The following is a 13365-nucleotide window of genomic DNA, read 5'->3' as shown; positions in this document are numbered from 1 at the left end:
GCACCGTTTGGCACGTGTAATGGAAACCCAACCTGATTTGATTAACACAGCTGCAAACTAATGAGTTCACATCCCTCTCAGCCAACCACAAACAGCCACAGCATCAGATAGGGAGTATATATTCAGCATCTGTCATCTTAGAAAAGTCAAAAGAAAAGAAACAGAGTGAGACTGCAAGAGAGAAAGAGAGAGCGCGCACGCACGAGAGAAACGCAACATTGATTTACAATTGTGGTGACCTCCTCCCAGGCTACCTTTGCATCATCAGCCCGTGGAGGTCTGCTCGCAGTTCTGTATATTCGGACGCTGCGAGCTTGGACCTCCCGGACCAAAACATCAGTTTCCTCCTGGGAGAAGTCTGGCCATCTGACGCTGCTGCTCTCTTCTGCCATGGCGAATTGAGTAAACTCTCATTATGCCTTCTCGCGGCGCATTTAAGGGCGAGGAGAGGGGCCCATTTGATTGGTGTGATGTGTGTAAAACCCACTCCACGCCTTCTCTCCTCCCTTTTTCCGACTTGCGCAGGACGAAGGGACGGAGGTGGGAAAGAGGAGTAGCTGCGCCAGCACGCACAGTGTGCCAAACTTACAAAATCCCCCTGGCCACACCCAGTTGGCGAAGCGCAGGTGCGCTGCGCCTCGGCCTCGCCCGGTCTGCAAAACTAGAGGCCTTAATAGCTAGACTGGATATTCATTACTGATATCTGCAACATAATTTTGCCTAGTCAAAACTCTAATTTAAGATATCTGTAATTCAATTTTGACTAGTAAGATTCAAACTATTTTTGCCATTCATGTGTATGGGGTTTCTCATTATAGATATCTCCAATGTAGTTGTAGATATCTGCAACTGAATTGGGGATATCTGTAATTCCAGTTTAAGATATCTACAATTTAATTTTGACTAGTCATAATTCAAGTTCAAGATATCTTTAATTATCATCAGTTGAAGATATCTACATGGTCGGTCCTTTCTAGATATCTTGAATTAAGTTTCAGATAGTCAGAATGAAGTTGTAGATATCTTGAACTTGAATTATGACTAGTCAAAATTAAATTGTATCACAAATTGAAGGCGGATAGATGATTATTTATTAGCATAGATAACACCCCCTAAACAAGACTCTGGCAGATGCTGACAAAAAAAGGCTGTATGAAGAAGAGGATCTTCAGCAGAAGTGAAATCGATGACTAAGTTGAGGCTTCAGAGTATCGTATAAATCTAAAAGCACTGCTTTTGGCAATCTGAAATGGCTTAGCATCCTTTCATCTGTCTCGTCAAATAGATCTCTGTGATCTCTAAAAATGTGTTCACTGTGGAGGGCCAGGACAGCCAACGCATCTCAGAACAGTATGGCATTCAGAAGCTGAACACATACCATATCGTCATACTTGGGATCAATGGACCAACAGTAACTATTTAGCCCATAAATGAAATGATCTAATTATTAATTACTCAAAAACATTATAAATAAGATTATGCAGCATGACATTAATGCCTGATGTTTTTAATGTACCTCAAACATAAAACTTTTGTTTCCTTGCATTAGACAACAATTTGTGGACTGTGAAAACAAGATACATCTCTCTTATCTAGGTGAGAGTGCTCTCGACCACTCATAAAATCTTCTCTTGCCTAAAAAGAGAGCAAAAAAAATGGTGAATGCCAGGAATCAATGGGTACTGACAAAACACGAACAAAACATGGATACTAGCAAAAACAAGAGGACATTTTATTGGTTTGTTTCTTCCTTCATGAGACCCAAACTTCTTTGTCAACAACGTACTTGTAAGACTTAATTTTTTCATTCACCACAGCAAGTTCGTGTGGGCTGAGCACTTGTAAGTTCATGCTACAGTGAATAAATACCTGCATGACCTGCAGCTATAAGCAGGTGGTATGGTAAGGCTTGATTGTCACATCAGATGTGACAATAATCTGCTTGTATAACAGGTGTGCGAAATATTGTATAGTTTATGATAAGCTCCTTATTTTGCTTTACAGACGGTGTTTTAACACTGTAGTTTCCAACTTTACCTGCTCCTCCTGAGACCCTCTCATTTATAAATAAAGACCTGCACACAACCTGTTCTTAGATCACTTGATAAATCTACATAAACACAACATCTTTTAGGTAGATGCTCTGCTTTCTGTCTCCCTGTTTGTCTCACACACACACATACACACACACACACACACACACACACACACCTACCTCCCTGAGTGGTCACCGAAGCAGCTGCTGCACAGAGCTCTTCGGGATCGTTGCCTACATGATCGAACTCCACCACGGAGTTTGTCGGGTGTCCTTGAAAGTGTGCGTCAAGGACTATGGATCCAGGTGGAAGAAGACAGGAGGGATCTCCCAGCTCGCTGCCGTCGCTTTGTAGCTCCACTAAGACGGCAAATTGACAGCTGTTTCACTGCTTGACAGAGCTGTTTTCAAATTCCTATTTTTCTAGTCTGTTGAACGACAGTGAAACGGCTCATGAAGAACAGTGGGTGACGCAGACATGTTGATCCAAAGATCTGACAGGTAAATAAAGGTCTTTTTGCTCTGTGTCTGGATGTCTACTACATCACTTAATATGGGCCTCAGTGTGAATTTCAGCAGACTGTTACCTTCTGACTGCATCATACATCCTGTATGTCCTATATACAAGAGTTTTACTTTTCATCTGATGTCTACTGGTTTCCAGCTCATAATTTGAATAGTGTAATGCTTTGGTAGCAATGCTACTGAGCATAGCAACTGATAATTCTTTGCAGTCCCTTTACATGTACCCATAAGTCTTCTGAAACATGATCATTGTGAGGAGGATGATGACTTTTTGACCAAGACGTGCAACTTTAACCTCCCACTCTTAGTATGATGTCCTGAATGCAGCAATTAAGTGCAGATGTAGGACCCTTTTACAGGCTTTCTACTGTTAAAAACATTAAGTCAGTTAAAGTTATTAGGTTGGTTGGAGATGGAGTTTTCAACCAACGCTTTGAGCAAACCTCAGTTTAATTGGTCTATTGGGGCTTCAGAGTTACGAGCCAGCTAAAAAAAATCCTTAGTATTGGAGTCTGGCTTTGAAAAGAGACACATTTCACTTTCAGTTCAGTTTGAAAGTTAAGGTTTCAGTGAAAATGCATGTGTTTGGGAAGTACTGAGCATATGACTGGGTAAACTAGACTTGGATTATACTGCTTGAGTTGTGTGAAAGTTTGTAAATTGTTTCGATATAGATTTGTTGCTATCGTTAAACATGCTCCCCAATCAATCAGTAAATCAATATGTTTGCCATTTTCTGTGGAGGCATGTGAGAAAAACATTTTCTGGATTCAAGGTATCACAGTATGACTATGGGCCTTTACACACTGAGTACGAATCTTTCGTCTGTCATTGAAATTTCTGAACAGGTTACATTTTCTCCATCCGTCAGAGCCTTTAGAGACATTTGACCAAGAGTGGTGGCAGGACACAGCTGCAACAAGACAGAGGACTGGGGAGCACAGAATCATCTCATATCTCAGATAGTTCACATTCAGCAGGTCAGATAGTAATATTCAGGTGGCTGATGATGAAGAGGAGGAGGATGAGGACTGCACAGAGAATGTGGAGACAGAGAGGAAGGACAGCTCCGCCCCTTCATGCAGCTGCGGTGCCAAATGCAAGACAAGGAGGGAGTGGTGACAGTTAGATAGGTAACTCCAGTGGAGAGAGGCATGGGAGGAAATGTGTCTCTTAATTTTTTCACACATTGCAAATGTTTTGCAATGAATAGAACAACAAAATGCATCGGAATCAGTGTGCAAGGTTTCTGTGCGTAATGATTTTTTTTGGATGAACGCATCCGAAAAAAATTGACCTACACCTAGCTAGCTATAGCACACAAAATCTGCGAGTGACAATGTTAATTTCAGCTAGAAAAAGTGTTGACAAGACTGAAGACGCCAGCTTCTGTTTACTTCTGTGTAAAACCAATGGCCTGTTGTTTCAAATATTGCTAAGAATTAAGAATGTTTGAATTATATGTAGCCGCTGTTACCACTGTAAATTGTAAAGTGTCAGTTACTGAGATCTGGAAACGTAGCTACATCACTACTAGGACAAACGACAGGGCTAGAAACACAAGCTGTGTGATGATCGTAACCCCAAGGTTAGCCAAACTTATCTGGAAGAGAAAACTAAGACAAGCTGTAAAATCACTTATGAACATCACACTTTACACACTGTGTTCAACATCATAAATGACAGATTATTATAAGTTTAGGTTTTACCTGTAAAAATGCACAGTGGTTAGCATTGTTGACTCACAGTAAAAGGGCTCCTGGCTCGAAACTGGTGGTGGGGGGTTTGAACCTAAGGGTGGGGGTACCCGTGTGCGTGGGTTTTCTCCAGGTACTCCAGCTTCCTCCCACAGTCCAAAGACATGCAGGTTAACTGGTGACTCTAAATTGTCCGTAGGTGTGAATGTGAGCGTGAATGGTTGTCTGTCTCTACGTGTCAGCCCTGTGATAGTCTGGTGACCTGTCCAGGGTGTACCCCGCCTCTCGCCCAATGTCAGCTGGGATAGGCTCCAGCCCCAACGACCCCTAACACGATAAGCAGTTATGGTAAATGAATGAATGAATGTAAAAAATGTATTTAGATCATTTCTGACCACTTACTTCTCACTTTGTCGGACTTTGTTGTGGCAATATTGCTTCTACAATACTCTCAGCGTTCAGCAATTACTTTGTTGACTACAATGTTATCTGACGTGTTCATCTAAACAGAGTAAACAGAACACATGCACACATATTCCTCTCTGGTATGAATCCCTTTAAAAATGTCCACCAGCCACTGTGCAGGCCTCCTGGTGCCATCCGATTCAGTGTGAAATACTAATCCTCCTCATCAGTACAGATAGGATCATCGATGGCTGCAGACCAGATAAATATGTATACTTTATCATGATACCCTGAGGCTGCTGCAGAGCCTCCACCTGATATCAACAAGAGCAGGGAACAGAAGTCTCAGGGATAGGGCGCAGGGTTAGCCAGAGAAATGTGTGTGTGTGTGTGTGTGTGTGTGTGTGTGTGTGTGTGTGTGTGTGTGGATGGATGAGTTTGTGTTTATCCGACCTTGATGGCAGCTTTGTTGGTTATTGTACTTCCACATACGCAAACACACTCGAGCAACACTTGTCTAAAGATGGAGAAATGAGCCTGTCCAAACACACACAGTCTGCAGATACAAAAAGAAAATATATATCCATGTTGCTGCGCCACATGACCTTGTCGGCTTACCAGAGCTCATTACAGAGGAAAGCAGTGGAATCGGTGGCAATGAAACGCAGACATGACCCTCAGATTGTTGGAGGCAACAAAGTGCTCAGCCATCAGAAGTGGCGGAGGGGGGTGTACTGTAAGAACGAGCAAACGGAGCTGTCCACAAACTCAGATGTGAACTTTAGTAGTTTGCATAATTTAAGGTTAATGAGGAAACAACGGCAGATAAAATCTCCCTGGTTTTATCCTGGCTGCCTTCGCTCTACCGGGGCGCTTTTCATTAAAAAGGCATCAGAAGCGGCGCTTTAATGACCTGTGAATTCATCAAAGTTTCAACTCATTTCATATTACATCACACACACACAAGCGAGAGCGTATTTCCTTTTCAAAGAGATGCCCGGTCTTGTTTAGCCTCGGTGGATCAGTGAAGCAGGAAGTAACTTCCCTGCCCCTTTCCAACTCATATTCTAATGTTGCCATCTATGAATGCCCACATACTGTAGGATTACATACAAATTAATACAGATAGGTTTCCACTGATGTGTCAATGGCAGAACATAAATATAAAAGCTCTTAAGTGCCTTTGAAACAGAATGCCGGGTACTCATTAACACAGCTTTAAAGCACCTTATCACATGGACAAATGATGCAGAGTGTCCAGTGCAGCATGATAAAAATCATATTAATATATTAATATATGTATGCATAAATGTTGTGTCAAAAACACACAAAACTTTGACTCTTAATGAGTGTCTCAGAGGCAGAGACAGCCTTTGGCCCTCTCTGTCTCAGTTATTCCTACGGAGGTAATTGGACACAGGGACACAACGTTCTCCTCTCCAACAGCCACGTCTCCTCTGTGCACCCCCCCTCCACCCGCCCCGTGTGCCTAATCACACCTCCATTTGCATGGAGAGCCCCGAAAATCAGCCTCAATAACGCAGCGCTGCTTTGAAAGATGAGTTTTTAATCTGCGGGAGGAGATGAGTTTCTGACCCGCACCTGTTTGTTTCCATAGTTTCTTTTTCCTGTCGTACAAAAGTGACCTGCGGGTAAATTTGCAGAGGCAGGATAGCTGCTCGGCTCCCTAAGTACTGTCATTGTGCATTCATTAATATCCCCATATCTGACATGGCGGGGAAAATGGTTCTTGGCGAAAAAGGGTACTTGTCGTGGTGGGTGAGACTCCCTAACAGGCAATCAGATGGGCTGACAGCGAGTGTCAGCCAGCGTGGTGTGTGTGTGTCAGTGGGTGTATGTGTGTGTGCAGGCGAAAGGAGAGCTGCAGCCTTTGGGAGAGGCGTGGGTATTTATTCTTCTCCCATTGCCCTCTATTGACCCATGTAATGGAGAATTTTACAAGGGGAAGTGTTTGAAATATCCTCTGGATGTAGGTAATGTGTTCATCTGTGAGAGCGTGCCCCTGTTTTCATTCCCATACTATCTGCTGCCCTCTTTCTCACACACACCTGTGCAGCCTGTGCATGTATAACACAACACTGCAGTGTGTGATGTGGTTAAATAGACTTATTGTGGGTTTTATTTGAGGCTCTGATCATACTGTACTCCAGTAAGTGTAGCGGTACAACAAACGCACAGCACTGTGTCTAAATCAGTGTGACGTTGCGTCAGACTTTGAACTGGATGTTCACAGCTATGAATAGACCTTGTTAGGGAAATGTGCTGTGGATACATTCAGTTTTGCTGCTGGTCGAGTTTGTAGGGGGAAAGTAATTAGAACTGATCTGCAGTGTAGCCCACACAGTCTGCTGCTGCTGTGAAGTTTGGAAAGTGAACCCAAAATGCAGGGGTGTAGGGTTTTATTTCAACAGTGATGGAGATACATTTTGAATTTATTTATTTATTTATTTATTATGCACCTATTTATGGTGGAAATGTCTTTATTTATTTGAAGGAATAATAAGTAGTAATATGACACAAATAAACTCATAATTTAATGAGAATAAAGTCATATCCAGGGATGAGTAAGTACACCATGAACTGTATTTGCATCTATTTAACCAACTAAATCATCTGTATCCATACCTGTATTCAAAATGGCGGAGTTTAAAGTGACAGTGGGTGGGACCATGGCTCATTGAAAAATGAAGAGGGCCCACTTTAGATTAATTTCCTTTATCTGTGTCACGTCAGTTTCGCCATTTCCTCACCCCTTTATCAGACTAGCAGCAGTCCTGAGTCTGTTTTTTTTTTTTAATAGGAAAAGTGAACATTAGTACAGATTATGACCAATTCTTTTGCACCACAGTCACCAAAGTAAATACTGGACCCAGTTTTAACAAACCCAGTATCCTCTAAACATTCTGACAATAAAACAGCATTTTTCAGAATGACTATTAAGGGGGAAATTAACTTTGTTCGAGACCTGTCTCAGTCTCAGCAGCCCAGTCTTGTGAGATCTGGGAACACATTTCTTCTCTCTGTGGTGCTGAACCATCGGTCCAGTTTCACTGCAGTGTTGCCAACATTACTTTACAACTGGATAAAGAAAAATTAAAATAGAATTTTATGTGAAACCATGAATCAAGGCTTAAAACTGAAATAAAACTTGTGTTTCTTTGCTTAATTATACTATCATCATTATTATTCAACTGTTTCTGTAAGGGAAAAAGAAGGACCTGCACTTGTATAGTACCTTTCTCATCTTCCGACCACTCAAAGAGCTTTTTACACTGAGTCACATTCACCCATTCACACACACACACACAACACAAACGCAAACTCATACACTAGTGGCTGAGGGTACTGTACAATGTGCCACCTGCTACTCAGTTTTTAACACACTCACACACCGATGGAATACCACGAGAGCAATCTGGGGTTCGGTATCTTTCTCAAGGATACTTCAGCAGGCAGATTGGAGCAGCCGGGGATCAAAGTATTGATCTTCTGATTAGTGGACGATCTGCTCTACCTTCTGAGCCACAGCTGCCCCAAAGAGAATGCTATTAGGCTAATATGATCTTATACTGGGCTGATATCAGATATTAATCTAGCAGACAAAAACAAGCAGCAAAAGAAGGAGCAATCGTTAATTTGTACACTGTAAATCATATTGCATTGTTTTGAATCTGGCCAACTTATTTGTAAGTTTTTAGAAATGTGATGGTTTGCTAGGTGATAGTGGAGTTAGTTTACCTCATGGAAACATCTTTCCAAAACACTCCATAAAATTGTAACTGTAGTGAAAATAAAACAAAATAAATAATAATAATACACCTAAGGCAAGGGTGCAGATGTGGACAGAAAACTTGAACTAAGAAAACTTGCTAATATATATGTATGTAGCCATCTTATGGAGTCTAAAGGACACAGCAGTATATTTAAGGAAAAGGTGAATGTCGCAGCCTCTGTATTATTCAGCACTTTAAAATTAAGCTGCATCCTGCATTGAATATTTTCAGATTTCTGGCATGAGCAACCTTGCTTTCCACCAGTGAACACTGCTAAAGTGGGATTTATACTTGTGCATCAGCTCAATGCAGAGCCTACTGTAGCCTACACACGTGGCCTACAACATTGTGAGCATTTCTACTTGTGCAGTGGTGTGTCTGCGTCACTCTGCAGTTACACCTCCGAAACACTCGGCAATGAGGTTCCTGTGAAGTGCTGTAAAGTTTAGTTGATTCAAAACACACATTAAACACATATTAACCATGGCTTATTAGAGACAATTACACAAACAAGTACACAAGTCAGCTTTACTATAACTGGCAGCATTCACAGACAAGCACTTTTTTTTTTTTTTTTTGCTGGACACATTTTCCCCACAAATACAACATGCTAATGTTATAAGCACAAGCCTATGGAATTAGTTACAAAGGTAACGGCACACAGTTTGGCTCCATTACAACTCACAAGGCTCACAGACAAAACAACTGTCTTATACTAAACACATTTTCCAAACAAATATAACATGCTAACATTATTAGCACAAGGCTATGACATTTTACATAGTATAAATTAGCCTAGCCTAGCGAGATTTCCTGTACTCACATGAAGCCAGGATAAATCACACACAAGACTAAAATGCTATTTTTGTGGAGGTTTTATTGTCTTCACAATTTATGGTTTCTTATCTGTGAAATTAAAGTAAATAAAAGCTTCGTTTCCACTGAGGGAAATGGTTTCAGCTTACATAAATAGACAGGAGGTCTGCGTCACTGCTACATGTAGTTACATTTCTGGGGAGGTGCGCATCAGGTTACAGCGTAGGGTACGGTGTAAGCTCTACATCAATGCAGAGCGTCGTTGGCGGCGTCGATTCAACACATAAGTATAAGCCCTGCTTTAAAGGATAGTGCACCCAAAAATGAAAATTCAGCCCATATGCCTCAGATGAAGTTTTAGAGTCCTCACATCGCTTGCGGAGATCCCAGGGGAGAGTGGGTAGCAACACAACTCCACCTAATGCAGGCTGGGCGCCCCAAATTAAAATGTCCAAAAACACATAATTGAAACCACAGAATATCTCCATACTGCTCGTCCGTAGTGAGCAGTATGGAGATACTCTGTGGTTTCAATTACGTGTTTTTTGGACGTTTTAATCTGGGGCGCCCAGCCTGCATTAGGTGGAGTTGTGCTGCCACCCACTCTCCCCTTGGATCTCTGCAAGGGATGTGAGGACTCTAAAACGTCACCTGAGCCTCCCTCGGCATATGGGTGAATAGATAATGGCCGAATTTTCATTTTTGGGTGCACTATCCCTTTAAGGCAGTGTGGTAATAGTACTGTTCACCTGGTGAAAGATTTTCTGTTCTGAGAGCCCATTAATTGTGATGAGCCCAGTTTGTGCACTTAATAAGCCAACCTACATTAACACTATGTTGACTAGCTACTATCAAAGTGCCCATTAATAAGGTGTTTAATCCCCACCATGGCTTCTCAGCAGTCAACAGGGGCGGACGGGAGGCTATGCTCACTAATGAATGTGTGCTACAGTGTAAACACACTGAGCACACACTGTGCTCAGCAAAACCACAGAACAAAGGTAAGACAAAGTTTACAATTAGTCATTGTGCTGTCTAACGCATTCAGCTCATGCAAATTGCTGCCATATGATTTAAATGTTCCTGGCCAAGATGCGTTAAGCAACCCTGAATACAAACAAACCTTCAAGCATATTTCACTACACAAACAGCTCATCACGTCTTCCCACAGAGAATAAACAGAACACACACACATACACACACAGACAGAAATATGCACAGATTTGAAGTTCAGGTGGATTTTGACACACATCCACACGGTACACAAGTAAAAATAAACACAAACACACCTACTCTGATTACCCACAGCTCCTGCATCAAAAAAGATCCCCAACAAGGCAGATCTTAGCACGCATGCTAAACTTCATCACCTTGTTTACTGTGTCTGTTTATAGCTGGATGTGTGAGACTGCTTCAGCGCAGCAGCAGCCTTCATCTTGCCATTACTGCTCCATTTTACATTGTTCCCAAAATCACAGGTGACAGGCCACTTTTCCCGGGCGCTCGGCGCAAACCTTCCTCCTCGGTGCGCGCTGTGGGCAGAGGTATTTGACGGCGATAGCACCCGACACACACAGGTTTCATATATTCAGCCCGAGTATGAGACGGCAGAGGGAGAAAAGAAGGCAGTGAAAGGCTACCGTTAGCGCCATTAACTGTCAAAGTCACCTTCACCCCGAGGCACAGCCCTTTCTGAACCCACAAAACAAACACACACACACATCTGCGTGCAGTAACTAGCATGATTCGGGTAGTCACTGGATCAAGTCGTGATGGATTGACTGTATGTTATTTTAAAATAAGACAGACATAGGAGAAGCAAACAACAAAAATGTCTCCCTGAATTTCTGCACTGTGTTGTCACCACTGTGCCGTGCCGCCTGCCCCTCAGGATTGCGTCTCACCTCTATTTTTACTCAGCAGACGGCGTTAAAGCGCGGCATTGTGGGACAATGGAGTGTATAAGCGTGTCAGCCGAACACCTGCTGAGCGCTCCACCAGGATAGCTTGGGAGCCTAATTATCAAGCAATTTGAGACAGCATTCTGTTGCCTCTGCCTCTGTTTTAATTAGGGGGCGTTGGCTTCCAGAGGTCACACCAAATGAGCTTTTAAGTACTGTCATTCCAGGAGAAGATTTCTTTCCATACTGAAGGCAGCTCTCCTGATGCTACTTCGTAGACGACAGGATTGTGGGCAGCTCGCCAAAAACAACAACGTAGCCGGAAGAAAGTAAATCTTGCGAATGGAAACTAAGTAATATTTCAAGTGTGTAGGACGTATTTACTCACTTTCCCTTTTTTCATTTCTGTTGCTTCTATGAGGTCACTCAAAGGGTAGACAAAAGTTACAAAAACAAAAAATATGGATGGATAAAGGCAAAAAAGGTACAGAGGAAGGTGACCTGAAAGTATGAAAGGACAGGAGTAGAAAAGGGTGGTAATAGGCAAGCAAGGAAGGTTGTATGACAGCAAGAGATTAAAAACTGCACGAAGGCACAGCAGAGTGGAGTAAGGATGTGACAGAGATAGAAACAAGAGGAAGGAAGAGACGAAGAAAGGAGGCATAATGGCAGGATGAACAGAATTACAAAAAGATGAACGAATAAATGGATGTCTGAATGGCGGGTAGAAAGGGCAGAGGCATGCTGGGAAGAAAGGGAAGGCTGAAAAAGAAGCCTGGTGGAGAAATGGGATGGATGGAGGCGGGATGGGAAATAAGACACTGTACATCTGAAAAGACAAAGTGCTGGCTGTGTTCAGCTTTGCTTCTCTCTTTCTATTGCCTCTCCTGGCTGTTTTCTTTCTGCTCACTCCAAGGAGAGTTAAGAAGTGCTGAGGTAACTGACAAAATGAGGCATGCAGGCAGGAAGGAACGATGAAAAGGATGAGAAAAACTGCAGAAAACCTATTAGCTGTCAAAATGTTTCACCAAAACCTCTCAGTGGCATTACAGCAAAAAATCAGGGGATTGCCAAAGTCCTTGGCCGTTTCAGTACATCACATTTCCAAGGCCACTTAGTTCGTGAGGTATCTCTTGACTTGTGTTTCCTTTTCTGGTCATCCACAGTACTCACGTGAAGCAGGGAAAAATTAAACAAGGTTTACTGACAATACAAAAATAGGGAAACACGACAGGCCAAGTCCTTTCAAAATTACATCTCGTACGCTCCACTACCGACTCAATGTTCTATCTTTTTATATATTCCCATGTATTACCTGTTATTATACTTTAACAGTGCATAACACGGTCAAAAACTTATTACGATCCAAACCAACACAAACTTCATGTCGTCTTTTACGCACACATTATCCACAATCCTTTTGTCATGCGCGCTGAACAACACATTCTCACTCTGACCTCGTCACGTATTGATGTTTTGGTCATGGACTTTCCACGTCCACATATGACGTGCAAGGTACCCTGGGTGCGTTGCTTGTTGATATTCTGCGACACTGTATCAAGTTCTGCCTGTTACGTGCATTGTCTTCTTTCAAAATACCATTTTCACAGGAAATTTACAGTTTACATACAGTCTCTTTCAAAATAAACACACTATGTCGGTACAATGCCGCGAATTGACGTTTTTTCCGTCAACAACAAACACACGTGGTTGGATTTACACGACAAAACCACGTGGATAGGTTGAAGAAAAAAGAACAGGGTTTGACTTTAGAATCTTACGGGACGCGAACACCGCTCTCTCGGGTTAAAATCGATGTTTGTTGGACCCATCCACCACCGCTCCCGTCTGGCTGTCTCACTCGGACATTCCCCGCTTTAACTTTCGACTTCTTCCTGCCATGTTTCCCTCTGATGTCTCCAGGCGCCGTTAAACTATAACAGCAACCAACCGTGTATCACGCCGACGTTAAAGGACAGCTTTTTTCGTTGGTTTCTGACACCACAAGTCAATGCCCAAGCACCGCATTTCAACAACTTTTAGCACATAAATAAAGTAAATATAAACATAACCTTAGCAGTGCACTACTATACACTATTCAAAGTGTACAGAAACTTAAATACTATCATAACCTATATGATGTAACAGACATTTTTACTAAATATAAATACATGCTAAAGTGGCTCTTACAG

Source organism: Epinephelus fuscoguttatus, linkage group LG1, assembly GCF_011397635.1.
Source record: "Epinephelus fuscoguttatus linkage group LG1, E.fuscoguttatus.final_Chr_v1".
Taxonomy (NCBI): Eukaryota; Metazoa; Chordata; class Actinopteri; order Perciformes; family Serranidae; genus Epinephelus; species Epinephelus fuscoguttatus.
The sequence above is the reverse complement of the archived record's forward strand: the minus strand, read 5'-3'. Positions refer to the sequence as shown.